This window comes from Panthera leo, chromosome A1 (assembly GCF_018350215.1).
Source record: "Panthera leo isolate Ple1 chromosome A1, P.leo_Ple1_pat1.1, whole genome shotgun sequence".
Lineage (NCBI taxonomy): Eukaryota > Metazoa > Chordata > Mammalia > Carnivora > Felidae > Panthera > Panthera leo.
The window spans coordinates 100723872-100732407 of NC_056679.1; the positions used below are offsets into that span (position 1 = coordinate 100723872).

General features: G+C 39.0%; 1 non-coding gene across 1 annotated transcript; it reads left to right on the plus strand.

Annotated features, from left to right (window-relative positions):
• The first annotated feature begins 4818 nt into the window (after positions 1–4818).
• On the plus strand, positions 4819–4892 carry TRNAK-CUU. The gene has a single exon. It is a non-coding gene; the product is annotated as a tRNA-Lys (tRNA).
• The last annotated feature ends 3644 nt before the right edge of the window (positions 4893–8536 follow it).

The window sequence follows — 8536 nt, forward strand, 5'->3', positions numbered from 1 at the left end:
CCAGATTCTCCATATCCTTACCAACCTTGTTATTTCCTGTTTGATTTTATTTCATTTATTTGTATTTTTCATTTATTTTATTTTTTCAAGTTTCCTAAACATTTCTTTAAGTAATCTCTACACCCCATGTGGGGCTCAAAATCACAACACCGAGGTCAAGAGTCGCCTGCTCCTCCGGCTGAGCCAGCCGGGCATGCCCCTATTTTATTTATTTTTAAATGCATTTTTAAAAAGATTTTATTTTCCACTAATCTCTACACCCAGTGTGGGCTCAAACTTACAACCCTGAGATCAAGAGTTGCATGCTCCACCAACAGAGCCAGCCAGGCACCCCATTTTATTTTATAATGGCCATCCTAATGAGTGTGAAGCGTGTCCCAAGGCTAAGTTAGACATCTCACTTTGTCCTGTGCTCTTTCTCCTCTAGAGTTCTTTTCTTACTTGGTTTGCTCCATTCTCCCGCTTTCCCATTTCTCCTGCTTTCTTCGGTCAAATCAGGAAATAGGCTTTCAAATTCACTGCGTCCATTTTGTTTCACAGGGAAGACAGGTACACGGCAATGAGTAACTCTCCACCTGTGCTAAGGGAAATGACAATGACCAATATTGACTGTTCAGAATACTTGCACATACACTTTTGGGGGGATAATTTTAAGCGTGACCTTGATCTTTCTGGGCAAGGTTAAGTTTGTGTTCCCTTGAGAGGGGAGGCAAAAGAATATTCCAGTCTCTTTCAAGGCTCACAGAGTGTTTTAAGGAGCATAGTACAATGCCCTGTATGTTGTTTACGCCAATTTTGATTTTACAAACAGTAATCCGAGAGCATCACCGCATTTTGCTAGAGTGTGGTCACTAAAGTTCTTTCCTGGCTTTGCCACAAACTTGCCCAGTGGTCTCCGGCAAGTACTTTCGAAGCTTCAATTTCTAGATTTGTAAAATGAGGATATTTGAGTTTATTACATCTGAGGTCACGTTCAGTGCTGAGATCCCCTCCCTCCCACCCTGCCTAATATGCCATAACCCTCAGTAGCTATACAGGGATAACACACAGGGATAACTGGAGAAGTAAAGAGGCTCCAATCTTCTAGATCAAAGCAATGCAGAAAGTAAGACTGGATGAGTCCATTCATTAAAAAGAAATTATTCCATTGTATGTGGCTTTCTGTAAATCGAGAGAGAGATCACAAAAAAACACATATCAGAACATAGCCCATGGCTTGCTCTGGTAGAAAACCACAGAAGTGTTTTGTAACAATATTGATAGTAATGGAAAAATCTGAATTTTATCGTCTTTAATCTTGTTCATCCAAAAATCTGTTTCTCAGCTGGGGTTACGGGGTTTCAGGGATTTCTGGGTTATCTGGAATTCTTAAAGAACATCTGGAAAATTATAGGAAAGTTGTAAGAATGTAAAGGCAAGGGTGCATTTCATTCCCTGCGTATCTAAGCATTATTCTTTAACTTTGAACATAAGTCTGCTCACAGGTAAATAGAGCTCTTGAACAAAAATTATGGTCTGGTAATTAAAATCTGTGGCCGAAATAGTTCAGAAATATCTAAACTACCAATTAATAGGATTTTTTTTTTACCAATTTTCATTTTAATCCACTAAATCATGAAATCCAATGTCTTGTTTATTCTTGTTTATTTTCATGATGTACTAAACCATACTGTTAACAAAATAGGATTTTGGAGTGAGCTAGATAACCTCAACTCTACCACCTACTCGGTGCCCTTCTAAATGTGTCTCAGTATCCAGGGGTGTCTGGGTGGCTCACTCAGTTAAGTGTCTGACTCTTGGCTCATGTCATGATCTCGCAGTTGGTGAGTTCGAGCCCTGTGTCAGGCTCCGTGCTGACAGTGAGGAGGCTGCTTGGGGTTCTTTCTCTCTCTTCTCTCTTTGCCCTTCCCCAACTCACAGGTTTTGCCTCTCTCTCTCTCTCTCTCTCTCTCTCTCTCTCCCTCTCTCAAAAATAAATAAATAAACATTTCAGTGTCCAGACTAAAATAGATGATGAATATTTATGGAATGAATTCATGTTCTATCCCTCCCAGATGCTCCATATCTCCTTGTGATCATCACTGATACATGGTTCTGGGCAGTATTAGGTCTCCATTGGGCCATTTTTTCCTCTGTAGTGTGTCACTTGCACACATGCAAGGTAGCCTCTTTCTAGGCTTTTCTCTTTTCCATTCAGAAGACCCTTCTCAGGAGCACCTACCTTCAGGGTAGGAGCTTTGCGCTTACCAGTACACCACTAGACAAACTCACTCTCTTAGACTGCAAGCTTATTTTTTAAACTACACAACCAAATGTTGACTGGAGTTTTTATGGTTAATGAAAAGAGAGGCTCCATCCAAACCCACATGCTCATCAAGGATTCACTTTCCATGATCATACCCACTGAAAACATATGTGAGTTCTTGTGTGGTCCTATTGGTTCCATTTCCATCCCTCCATTGATATTACGAACTCGGGATGTTTTCTAGGATACAAAGAAATTCTGCTTGCTCAAGTTTAGGAAGTTCAACAAAGGGGAGTTCTGGATCACAAACCCAGATTTAAGAGTAATGTTATACTCTGATGTCCTGAATGGAACAAGCATTACATGGTTTTCTTTGACTATCATTTTCTCTTGGAATAAAAATCTCTGTGATCCATCATCCAGAAAACTACTTAAACATCACCGTTGGGCTGTTGGCCCAGGAAAGAAGCCACATTGTCTTTTCTTTTTTCTTGTACTTTTCAAGAGAGAATCTGAGTATTTCATGTTGATTGCTTGATTGGCTGCAGAGGGACTCTTTAAAAATACTAAAAAAAAATCAGGAATCCAGTACAAATCAAACATAAGCTGCTATCAATCATGTGCTCAGGGCATTATGTGAGGTTTTTACTCAGAAAGATGTCATTAAAAGTTGCAGAAATTAATTGGTGCCATTGAATGTAATGGCCTTTCCTGCCATAGTTTCTCAAATGTAAAGAAAAATTATAGATAACGTAAATTCCTCGTGGGATCCTTGTAGATGTCTGCTTTGTTCTGTTATTGTTTATTGCAAATGTTATTACTGTGATCTATGGCCCTATCATGCTTTGTCTATACTGCACTGCTATTCTGCAGCCCACAACAACGGAGGGCTTTACTCATAAGCGAAGACTGTGTTTATTTGGAAATTCTTTGCTTTTATATATTCCAAAAGTGTCTCAAGGTGTTCATTTTGCGTGTTTAAATTTTTATACAAAAACACATTTGTTCTGATTGATTAAATATTGACTTACACCATTTTTAGAACAACTCTGAATCTTATTTAAGTTCAGGCTCTGTGTTCTGCTTTCCCAGAAGGTTTGAATTCAGTGTAATAATGGCTATTACTTTGTGTGAATCAATGGATCGAGACCCACAATGTTTCTCAATAACAACATTGGTTTAATTAGTAGTAGTTTAAATATTTGACTCTTAATTAAGGAACCATTTTATATCTCTAAAAAAAAAAGTTTAAGGGAAAGGAAATTCTTTTTTGAACATCCAATGCTTTCTTGTACTGCATTATCTGTTACTCCATAGCTAAGTTATATTAAATTTTTATCTAACACCACTAGAGGTTAACCTTTTGCTTCCAGATACTTTGAAGGCAATTGTGGATGCCTGATGATTCTTTTCTCATTCTATGGTACAAGATTCTAGAAATTCATGAAAAGGGACAAGATGCCCCTTGGAAATGAAATGAGTTACACCTAAAATTTAGTTTTCTCATCTTTTGGTTGTGTTTTGTGAAATTTTAGAGTATCTCTGGGTTAAACAGTATAAGACACCTCGAAAATTTTAATTAAGATCATGTCAAATGTGGAAAATCTATAATAAAAAGTTAAATTAGATTCAAGGTCAAGATGACTCCTTAGGTTCTCACACTCTCTTGGCCCTAACATACAGAAATGGTCAGGAAAACGGGGACCTGGGTGGCTCGGTCGGTTAAGTGGCAGTCTTCAGCTCAGGTCACAATCTCATGGTTCATGAGTTCGAGCCCCGCATCAGGCTCTGTGCTGACAGCTCAGAGCATGGAGCCTGCTTTGAATTCTGTGTCTCCCTCTCTCTCTGCCCCTCTCCCACTCGCTCTCTCTCTCTCTCTCAAAAACAAATAAACAAAAAAAGAAGAAGAAAAAGAAATGGTCAGAAAAAGAAGAAACAGGTTACTATAAAACTTAGCGTATATAAGAATAGCGCAACTAAAGCTCTGCAAGAAACAATATTTTGTTTGCGATTATATGATAGTATTTAAAACCTGGCAAGTTTTAGGGCGTGTTTGGGAAGCGTTATAGAACAACTTTCTTTGTTGTTACTAAAAATATAAATAAACACAGATATAAAATAACAGTGGCTACTAAAAAAATGTGGATGGATGGTATAGGTATCAAACCAGCAAGGGAGAACAGAAGCAAAAATGTTGAAAATTTTAACAGTCCAATGAAATGCAGAAAAAGAGAAGGAGGGGAAGCAAATGAAAAAATAAGTGTAAATAGAAAACAAAAAAATTAGATGGTGTAAATAGGTACATCACTAGTCCCAAAAATTCAAATAGGTTACTGACTCTACCAAAAGACAGTTTATGGAAGTATTTTTGTTTTAGCTGCAGTTACATCTTGTTTGCAAGAAACAACTTGAAACGAATTTGGTTTTTAAAAGTTGTGTGGGCTAAAACAGCTTTATGAAAAATGAGGCCAAGGCTACGTGGGCCAAGACAAAGCTAGTCAGTGGAGGACTGTATCAAAGTTCAACCAGAAAAGCAGAACCAGTATGGTATTATATTAAGAGACTTATGGGGCACCTGGCTGGCTCAGTTGGTAGAGCATGTGACTCTTGATCTCAAGGCCGTGGAGTTTGAGCCCCATGCTAGGTGTGGAGCCTACTTTAGAATAATAATAATAATATAATATTTTATAATAATATAATATAATATAATATAATATAATATAATATAATATATATTATAATATATGAAAAAAGAGAGATGGGTACCTGCGTGTCTCAGTTGGTTGAGCATCTGACTCTTGATCTCTGCTCAGGTCATGATTTCATGGTTCCTGAGTTCGAGCTGCACATCAAGCTCTGCCTTGACAGTGTGAAACCTGCTTGGGATTCTCTCTCTCCTTCTCTCTCTGCCCCTCCCTTGCTCATTCTCTCTCTCTCTCTCTCTTTCTCTCTCTCTCAAAATAAATAAATAATTTTTTTCTTAAAAAAAGAGAAATCTATTCCAAGAAGTTGATTTATGCAATTGTCAAGGCTAACTAGGCAAGGCGAAAACCCACAGGGCACATCATCAGGACAGGTAACTCTCTGGCACAGGCTGGCCACAGGGGAAGTTTCTTCTCCTTCAGGAAAGGCTCAACTCTGTTTTTGAGATCTTTCAATGGATTGAATCAGGCACACCCAAATTAACTAGGACACTCTCTCTTACAGTCAACTGATTATGGACTTTAATCACATTTACAGAATACCTTCAAAACAACACATACATTAGTGTTTGATTGAATAACTGGGGTCTGTAACCTAGCCAACGGAGATACATCAAAAAGGCCACCAGAGTGAGCAAGATCTGACATTACTGGAGGTCAAAGCAGGTGTCTCCTTGTCTGAAAGGCTGGAGGTCACTTCTCTCATGTTAGCCGCACCCCCCCCCCCCCCCAAATTGGATGTTATCTTTGTGCTCAGATACCAGCACCATAACCAAATTCTACTAGAAACTCCTCCAGCGACAAGTCAACAGCAAATCCTAAGAGTACAAAGATGCGATTTACCAACCTCTCTCTATTCCCGTACATCATTGCTATTAGTGACTGGCTATGAGGCAACTCTGAGTTACTCTTTATGAACATTTTGTATTTACCATTTCTCTTGCGACCTGCCCTGCCAGTGCAGGATGACCATCCTTTCCTTAGGACATGGTGAAGAGAGAAGATTTAATACACCTATTGGAGCAAAAAATGGACGAAACATTTGAACAGTCAGTTCACCAAAGAAAACACGCAGATAGCTTTTAAGGTCATGAAAAGTCACTCAACATGATTAACCAGGAAAATGCAAATTTAGAACCACAAAAAGATATCACTACACACTTGTGGGAATGGTAAATGTTTTTTAAAAAAGGAAAAAGCAAAAGGAATTCTTACCATGTGCCCGGCAGTGTTCTAAGTATTTTGAAGGTATTATCTTATTTAAGTCTCAAAAGAAACAAACAAACAAACAAAAACACAAAAACCCTATGAGGTGGATACTATAATTTTTCCCCTTTTACAGAGGGGATAATATGTGGTAGAGGTGGTGGGATTAGAATGAGTCTGATTTCTGATTTCTATGCTTTTAACTCTTCTGCGATATGCCTAAGACTCTTCCTTTAGACTTTCCTCTCACATGGCAGGTCTTCTTTCCAGAATATCATACATACCCCCACACAAAAAGCCCTCCAAAAATCAGGCTCGTTTTCTAATTTTGTAGAAAGCTTAAGACTGATAATTATAGACAACTTTTTAATGGTTTACTTTTTCTTTCCACAAATAGATTGTTTTCCTTTAAAATTTTCTTCGAATTAACCAATTTCTATATCATGAATAATGGTCTTTGCGTTTCAGAGTTCACAGAAGTGTTCTGTGTTAATTTGGGAATGCACTACATTCAGAGATCCAAAAATGTTATTTTCTAAAGAATGGTTCCCTTCAACAGCAACACAAGATGAAGAAACTCTCTCTTAATTTGAGATTGATCAGAAATCAACATTCCATACCTCTTCCCTGTTCGAGGGGCACAAAATAAATGATCTTGCTTTTTCTACTAACTTGAGACTCCTAAGAAGGAACAAATTTTAGGCAAACAGCCACTGGGGATAAAATAAGATATGAAATTTACCATTAGAAAGATTTTGTCTGGATATCCCATTTTGATAGGGCAGCAAGAAATGTGTGAAAACTTTAACCAATGGTGGGGTTTGAGGGGACAACAGAGAAGTTATATAGAGAATGAACTAATGTGGTTGTCTCTTTTCCAGCTCAGTTTTTCTTACAAAGCAGCTAAAATGGATGCTGAGCTTTTAAGAGCTTTTGGAACAAATGCATTTGGTTACTACAGTAGTCCACAGCAATCTTAAAGAGTATCCTTCTCTTCTTAGGCATGGCCCCCACAGTGGGCACCTGTGAGTGTCCTTAAGTCCAAAGACCTAATCAAGGATGTGGAGGAAAGGGAGTTCTGATGTACTTTTGGTGGGCATGTGCAGCCGCTATGGAAAACAGCACAGAGGTTCCTCAAAAAATTAAAAATAGAAATACCATAGACGAATGGGTAAAGAAGATGTGGTATAGATACGGTGGAATACTATCCAGGCATAAAAAAGAATGAGAAGAATGAGGTCCTGCCATTTGCAAAACCATGGATGGACTTACAGGGCATTATGCTAAGTGAAATAAGTCAGCAAAAGACTAATAAGATATGATTTCGCTTCTATGTGGAATCTGAAAACGAAACAAATGAACAAACAACGTGGAAACGAACAAACAACGTGGAAACAGGTCTGTTTCCAAACTGGTGGGTGCCAAAGAGGAGGGGGTGTGTGGGATGGGCGAAATGGGCTAAGGAGAGTGGGAGTTACAGGCTTCCAGTTATAGAATGAATAAACGACAGGCATAAAAGGTATAGCATAGGGAATATGGTCAATGGTACTGTAATGGCACTGTAAGGTGACAGCTGGTAGCTACACTTGTGGGGGGCACAGCATGATGTATGGAGTTGTCAAATCACTGTTGTCCAGCTGAAAGTAATGTAATGTTGTGTGTCAACTATACCTTGATGTTATGTATATATCAAGCATAGATAAAACATAGAGGTCTAATGCATCTAAAATAATTCCATATTTCCCTCCATAAAGAGAAGCCTTTTCGAACATACTAAATACCCTTTGACTCTTGTGGCTGGAACTAAAGCGAAGGGATTACAAGTTAGCCGACTGTGAAATCAGCCCTTTTCATAAGCATTGGATTTCTGCAGGAACGGAACGCAAACCTCATGTGATCCCTTAGGGCTTTCCTCCAACACTGCCCATTAGCTACCGGGCTTGCGAGAGTAAATGTCTCCTGGGTATGGCTGAGTCGAGTTTGGTATCTGAGTCTCTCAGCTTGGTAGGTGTCCAGGACAAACGAGAAACTCAACCCTCCTGTTCAGTAGACGCACCTCTCTTGTCAAAACAAGTAGCCCACACTTTCTTTTTCACCAGATCACGAGCCCTCTGTGTCTCACCGCCAGGGCTCTGACTTGTGACCAGCTCTTCTCGTCTCCGGAGGGAAAAAAAAATACACCTGGACCTTGGGTTCCATAAACGCTCTTTTTCATTTGTGTGCTTCTGTGCTACCTCATTTCTCTAGATATACATGGTAAAACGTCCTTTCTGAAATACTATCGGCCGCTCTTCAGAATTAGGAACATCACAAGTTCCATCTGTCCTCGGAAACAACGTAGATCAAGTTCACGTCTCCTCCAAACACCCGAAGGGATGCTTTT